At 41.6% G+C, this 6507-nt stretch overlaps 1 non-coding gene across 1 annotated transcript; it reads left to right on the top strand.

Annotated features, from left to right (window-relative positions):
- Positions 1 to 5831: 5831 nt before the first annotated feature.
- LOC112774760 (small nucleolar RNA R71) lies at positions 5832 to 5939 on the top strand. The gene has a single exon (XR_003189222.1). It is a non-coding gene; the product is annotated as a small nucleolar RNA R71 (small nucleolar RNA).
- Positions 5940 to 6507: the final 568 nt, after the last annotated feature.

The raw sequence follows: 6507 nt of genomic DNA, 5'->3' as shown, positions 1-6507 counted from the left end.
AGGCACGCGTTCATAGGGAATGATGATGATTGTCACGTTCATCACATTCAGGTTGAAGTGCGAATGAATATCTTATAAGCGAAATAAGATGAATTGAATAGAAAACAGTAGTACTTTGCATTAATCTTTGAGGAACAGTAGAGCTCCACACCTTAATCTATGGAGTGCAGAAACTCTACCGTTAAAAATACATAAGTGAAAGGTCCAGGCATGGCCGAGATGGCCAGCCCCCAAAACGTGATCACAGGATCAGAATACAATCCAGGATCCAGGATCCAGGATCCAGGATGTCTAATACAATAGTAAGAGGTCCTATTTATAATAAACTAGCTACTAGGGTTTACAGAAGTAAGTAATTGATGCATAAATCCATTTTCGGGGCCCGCTTGGTGTGTGCTTGGGCTAAGCTTGAGTGTTGCACGTGTAGAGGTCCTTCTTGGAGTTGAACGCCAGCTTTTGTGCCAGTTTGGGCGTTCAACTCTGGTTTTGGATCCTTTTCTGGCGCTGGACGCCAGATTTGGGCAGAGAGCTGGCGTTGAACGCCAGTTTGCATCGTCTAAACTTGGCCAAAGTATGGACTATTATACATTTCTGGAAAGCCCTGGATGTCTACTCTCCAACGCAATTGGAAGCGCGCCATTTTGAGTTCTGTAGCTCCAGAAAATCTACTTTGAGTACAGGGAGGTCGGAATCCAACAGCATCAGCAGTCCTTCTTCAACCTCTGAATCTGATTTTTGCTCAAGTCCCTCAATCTCAGCCAGAAAATACCTGAAATCACAGAAAAACACACAAACTCATAGTAAAGTCCAGAAATGTGAATTTAACATAAAAACTAATGAAAAGATCCCTAAAAGTAACTAGATCCTACTAAAAACATACTAAAAACAATGCCAAAAAGCGTATAAATTATCCGCTCATCACAACACCAAACTTAAATTGTTGCTTGTCCCCAAGCAACTGAAAATCAAATAGGATAAAAAGAAGAAAATATACTATAAATTCCAAACTATCAAGGAAACATAGCTCCAATCAGATGAGCGGGACTTATAGCTTTTTGCCTCTTGAATAGTTTTGGCATCTCACTCTATCCATTGAGGTTCAGAATGATTGGCATCTATAGGAACTCAGAGTTCAGATAGTGTTATTGCTTCTCCTAGTTCAGTATGATGATTCTTGAACACAGCTTCTTTATGAGTCTTGGCCGTGGCCCTAAGCACTTTGTTTTCCAGTATTACCACCGGATACATAAATGCCACAGACACATAATTGGGTGAACCTTTTCAGATTGTGACTTAGCTTTGCTAAAGTCCCCAATTAGAGGTGTCCAGGGTTCTTAAGCACACTCTTTTTTTGCTTTGGACCTTGACTTTAACCGCTCAGTCTCAAGTTTTCACTTGACACCTACACGCCACAAGCACATGGTTAGGGATAGCTTGGTTTAGCCGCTTAGACCAGGATTTTATTCCTTTAGGCCCTCCTATCCACTGATGCTCAAAGCCTTGGGATCCTTTTTATTTTCCCTTGCCTTTTGGTTTTAAGGGTTATTGGCTATTTGCTCTTGCCTCTTGGTTTTAAGAGCTTTTGGCTTTTTCTGCTTGCTTTTTCTTCTTTCTATTTTTTTTTTCACCTATTTTTTTTTTGCAAGCTTTGTTCTTTGTTGCTTTTTCTTGCTTCAAGAATCATTTTTATGATTTTTCAGATTATCAAATAACATGTCTCCTAGTCATCATTCTTTCAAGAGCCAACATATTTAACATTCTTAAACAACAACTTCAAAAGACATATGCACTGTTCAAGCATACATTCAGAAAACAAGAAGCATTGTCACCACATCAATATAATTAAGCTAAGTTCAAGGATAAATTCGAAACTCATGTACTTCTTATTCTTTTGAATTAAAACATTTTTCATTTAAGAGAGGTGATGGATTCATAGGACATTCATAACTTTAAGACAGAGTTACTAACTACTAATGATCATGTAATGAAGACACAAACATAGATAAGCACATATCATAGAAAACAAAAAACAGAAGAAATAAGAACAAGGAATGAATCCACCTTAGTGATGGTGGCGTTTCCTTCTTGAGGAACCAATGATGTCCTTGAGCTCTTCTATGTCTCTTCCTTGTCTTTGTTGCTCCTCCCTCATTGCTTTTTGATCTTCTCTTAATTCATGGAGCATGATGGAGTGCTCTTGATGTTCCACCCTTAATTGTCCCATGTTGGTACTTAATTCTCCTAGGGAGGTGTTGATTTGCTCCTAATAGTTTTGTGGAGGAAAATGCATTTGAGGCATCTCTGGGATCTCATGGTGATGAGCTTCCTGCGCCTCTTGAGCTCCATGAATGAGCTCTCTTGCTTGCTCCATCTTTTTCTTAGTGATGGGCTTCTCTTCCTTAATAGGAATGTCTCCTTCTATGAAAGCTCCAGCTGAGTAACATAGATGGCAGATAAGATGAGGAAAAGCTAGCCTTGCCATGGGGGATGACTTTTCGGCTATTTTGTAGAGTTCATTAGAGATAACTTCATGAACTTCTATTTCCTCTCCAATCATGATGCTATGAATCATGATGGCCCGATCCACAGTAACTTCAGATCGGTTGCTAGTGGGAATGATTGAGCATTGAATGAACTCCAACCATCCTCTAGCCACAGGCTTGAGGTCCAATCTTCTTAGTTGAACCGGCTTGCCTTTGGAGTCAATCTTCCATTGAGCTCCTTCCACACATATGTCCATAAGGACTTGGTCCAACCTTTGATTAAAGTTGACCCTTCTAGTGTAGGGGCGTTCATCTCCTTGCATCATGGGCAAGTTAAATGCCAACCTCACATTTTCCGGGCTAAAATCCAAGTATTTCCCCCGAACCATTGTAACATAGTTCTTTGGATCCGGGTTCTTACTTTGATCATGGTTCTTGGTGATCCATGCATTGGCATAGAACTCTTGAACCATTAGGATGCCGACTTGTTGGATGGGATTTGTTAGAACTTCCCAACCTCTTCTTTGAATTTCATGTCGGATCTCTGGATACTCATTTCTTTTGAGTTTGAAAGGGACCTCAGGGATCACCTTCTTCTTGGCCACAACCTCATAGAAGTCGTCTTGATGGGCTTTGGAGATGAACCTTTCCATCTCCCATGACTCGGAGGTGGAAGATTTTGTCTTCCCTTTCCCCTTTCTAGAGGATTCTCCGGTCTTAGGTGCCATCAATGGTAATGGAAAAACAAAAAGCTTATGCTTTTACCACACCAAATTTAGAATATTGCTCACCCTCGAGCAATAAAAGAAAGAATAGAGGAAAAAGAAGAAGAAAATATGGAGAAGAGGGGTGAAGTGTGTTTCGGCCAAGTAGAGAGGAGAGGGTTGTGTTGTGTGAAAATGAGGAAGAATGGAGGGCTATATATAGGGGAGGGAGGGGGGTTAAGGTTCGGCCATTTAGGGTGGGTTTGGGTGGGAAATAGGTTTTGAATTTTGAAGGTAGGTGGAGTTTATGAGGTAGGTTTATGGGGAAGAATGGATGGATGTGAGTGGTGAAGAGGTGATAGGGAAAAGTGTTTATGGGATTGTGTGAAAGAGAGTGGTGAGGGATGAGAAGAAGTGAGTGGAGGTAGGTGGGGATCCTGTGGGGTCCAAAGATCCTGAGATGATCCTGTGGGGTCCACAGATCCTGAGATGATCCTGTGGGGTCCACAGATCCTGAGGTGTCAAGGCATTTACATCCCTGCACCAATTTAGGCATGCAAAATGCCCTTGCACACAACTCTGGGCGTTCAGCGCCAGGTTGGTGCCCATTTTGGGCGTTCAATGCCCATTTGCTGCCATTTCTGGCGTTGAACGCCAGAACCATGCCTGTTCTGGGCGTTCAGCGCCCAGACACTGCCCATTTTGGGCGTTCAGCGCCAGAACCATGCTCTGTTCTGGCATTGAACGCCAAACAGATGCTCCTCCAGGGTGTGATTTTTCTTCTGCTGTTTTTGATTCCGTTTTTGATTTTTTTTTTATTTATTTTGTGACTCCACATGATCATGAACCTATAAAGACATATAACTAAGAAAAATATAGTTAGATAAATAAAAATTGGGTTGCCTCCCAACAAGCGCTTCTTTAATGTCAATAGCTTGACAGTGGGCTCTCATGGAGCCTCACAAATGTTCAGAGCATTGTTGAGACTCTCCAACACCAAACTTAGAGTTTGGATATGGGAGTTCAACACCAAACTTAGAGTTTGGTTGTGGCTTCCCAACACCAAACTTAGAGTTTGACTGTGGGGGCTTTGTTTGACTCTGTTTTGAGAGAAGCTTTTTCTGCTTCCTCTCCATGGATGCAGAGAGAGATCCTTGAGTTGTAAACACAAGGTTGTCCTCATTCAATTGAAGGATTAATTCTCCTCTGTCCACATCAATCACAGCTCTTGCTGTGGCTAGGAAAGGTCTTCCTAGGATGATGGATTCATCCTCTTCCTTTCCAGTATCCAGGACTATGAAATCAACAGGGATGTAAAGGCCTTCAAACTTTACTAGCACGTCCTCTACTTGTCCATAAGCCTGTTTTCTTGAATTGTCTGCCATCTCTAATGAGATTTTAGCAGCTTGCACCCATAGATTCCCAGTTTCTCTATTACAGAGAGTGGCATGAGGTTTATTCCTGAACCAAGGTCACACAGAGCCTTAAAGATCATGGTGCCTATGGTACAAGGTATTATGAACTTTCCAGGATCCTGTTTCTTCTGAGGCAATGTCAGTTGATCCAGATCACTTAGTTCATTGATGAACAAGGGAGGTTCATCTTCCCAAGTTTCAATACCAAATAATTTGGCATTCAGCTTCATGATTGCACCAAGAAACTTGGCAGTTTGCTCTTCAGTGACATCCTCATTCTCTTCAGAAGAGGAATACTCATCAGAGCTCATGAAGGGCATAAGGAGGTTTAATGGAATCTCTATGGTCTCTAGACGAGCCTCAGAGTCCTTTGGTTCCTCATAGGGAAGCTCCTTATTGATCACTGGACGTCCCAGGAGGTCTTCCTCCTTGGGATTCACGTCCTCTCCTCTCCTCACAGGTTCGGCCATGATGCTTATGTCAATGGCCTTGCACTCTCCTTTTGGATTCTCTTCTGTATTGCTTGTGAGAGTACTAGGAGGGATTTCAGTGATCCTTTTACTCAGCTGGCCCACTTGTGCTTCCAAATTTCTAATGGAAGACCTTGTTTCATTCATGAAACTTACAGTGGCCTTGGATAGATCAGAGACTAAGTTTGCCAAGCTAGATGGATTCTGCTTAGAATTCTCTGTCTGTTGCTGAGTGGATGATGGAAAGGGTTTATTATTGTTAAACCTGTTTCTTTCACTATTATTAAAGCCTTGTTGAGGCTTTTGATCCTTCCATGAGAAATTTGGATGATTTCTCCATGATGAGTTATAGGTGTTTCCATAAGGTTCACCTAAGTAATTCACCTCTGCTATTGCAGGGTTCTCAGGATCATAAGCTTCTTCTTCAGGAGAAGCCTCTTGAGTACTGTTGGGTGCAGCTTGCATTCCATTCAGACTCTGAGAAATCATATTGACTTGTTGAGTCAATATTTTGTTCTGAGCCAATATGGCATTCAAAGTATCAACTTCAAGAACTCCCTTCTTCATAGGCATCCCATTACTCACAGGATTCCTTTCAGAGGTGTACATGAACTGGTTATTAGCAACCATGTCAATGAGTTCTTGAGCTTCTGCAGGCGTTTTCTTTAGGTGAATGGATCCACCTGCAGAAGTATCCAATGACATCTTTGATAACTCAGACAGACCATCATAGAATATATCTAGGATGGTCCATTCTGAAAGCATGTCAGAAGGACACTTTTTAGTCAGTCCTTTGTATCTCTCCCAAGCTTCATAGAGGGATTCACCTTCTTTTTGTCTGAAAGTTTGAACATCCACTCTAAGCTTGCTCAGCTTTTGAGGAGGAAAGAACTTGGCTAGGAAAGCCTTGACCAGCTTATCCCAAGAGTTCAGGCTATCCTTAGGTTGAGAGTCCAACCATATTCTAGCTCTGTCTCTTACAGCAAAAGGGAAAAGCATGACCCTGTAGACTTCAGGATCTACTCCATTAGTCTTAACAGTATCACATATCTGCAAGAATTCAGTTAAGAACTGAAAAGGATCTTCAGATTGAAGTCCATGAAACTTGCAGTTCTGCTGCATCAGAGAAACTAATTGAGGTTTCAGCTCAAAGTTGTTTGCTCCAATGGCAGGAATGGAGATGCTTCTTCCATGTAAATTGGAATTAGGTGCAGTAAAGTCACCAAGCATCCTCCTTGCATTATTATTATTTTCGGCTGCCATCTCCTCTTCCTGTTCGAAAATTTCTGAAAGATTATCTCTGGATTGTTGTAATTTAGCTTCTCTTAATTTTCTCTTCAGAGTCCTTTCAGGTTCTGGATCTGCTTCAACAAGAATGTTCTTGTCCTTTCTCCTGCTCATATGACAAAGAAGAGGGCACAGAGAAAATAATAAT

This window comes from Arachis hypogaea, chromosome 18, assembly GCF_003086295.3.
Source record: "Arachis hypogaea cultivar Tifrunner chromosome 18, arahy.Tifrunner.gnm2.J5K5, whole genome shotgun sequence".
Taxonomy (NCBI): Eukaryota; Viridiplantae; Streptophyta; class Magnoliopsida; order Fabales; family Fabaceae; genus Arachis; species Arachis hypogaea.
The sequence above is the reverse complement of the archived record's forward strand: the minus strand, read 5'-3'. Positions and strand labels throughout refer to the sequence as shown.